The sequence below is a fragment of the Otolemur garnettii genome, unplaced genomic scaffold, assembly GCF_000181295.1.
Source record: "Otolemur garnettii isolate 467f Iridium unplaced genomic scaffold, OtoGar3 scaffold00147, whole genome shotgun sequence".
NCBI lineage: Eukaryota > Metazoa > Chordata > Mammalia > Primates > Galagidae > Otolemur > Otolemur garnettii.
Window position 1 is genome coordinate 4,492,950 of NW_003852542.1, and position 884 is coordinate 4,493,833.

Genomic DNA, 884 nt, shown 5'->3' on the forward strand with positions numbered 1-884 from the left:
TATGATTACCCACATCAAAATCTATATACTGAAGACTCCCAGGCTCTATCCCAGACCTTTTGGATCTGAATGTAAGAGAGTGATGCCTGAGAAGCTCCAAGAAATTTCAGTGCAGCATACAATTTTTGGACCACTGTGTGAACTAAGATAAAATCTTAAGCTCCCTAGCCAACTGACCCCTTCTTGGCCAAGAGTACCCAGAAAACCATAAAGCTGAGTTGCCAACCTTGAGGATAAGGGAGGTTAGGCATACCTAGTAATGCACTGTCTGTTTTAGAGTCATTCTTTGAAACAATAAGATACTAAATCATGAACTCTAAGACCTTGCAAGACAGCTTAAACCATACCTGCAGGCCATCAATTTACTTAACAGATGTTTGAGTTTTGTAAAGGTTGCAGCTTGTCTCTGATCAACAGACTTGTTATCTTAAGTTAAAACATTCTATATATTTAGCCAAATCTTCAGGTCTTTAACCAATTACAAACCAAAGACTCTTTAAACCCACCTATAAACTGTAATCCCCCACTTTGAGATGCCTTGCTTTTTCAAACCAAACTAACATATACCTTCCAGGTATTGATTTATGAATTTATATGTAAGTCCTTTCTCCAAAAAATGCATAAAACTAAACCATAACCCAACCACAGCAGGACCACTTGCTCAAGGCTTCTTAGATATGGCTCCCAAGGCTGCGGTAACACACATTTGGTTCAGAATGAACCTTTTAAAATTATTTTAGAGTTTGGGTTCTTTTCTATTGACACCTGACAGATGCACAGTCCAGATAACAAACTACTTTCTTGATTTCATTGCAATAAATTATAATATATGCCTTGATTATTTTAACAGGTTTTAATTTTTTTAATATTTCAAGCAATATGAA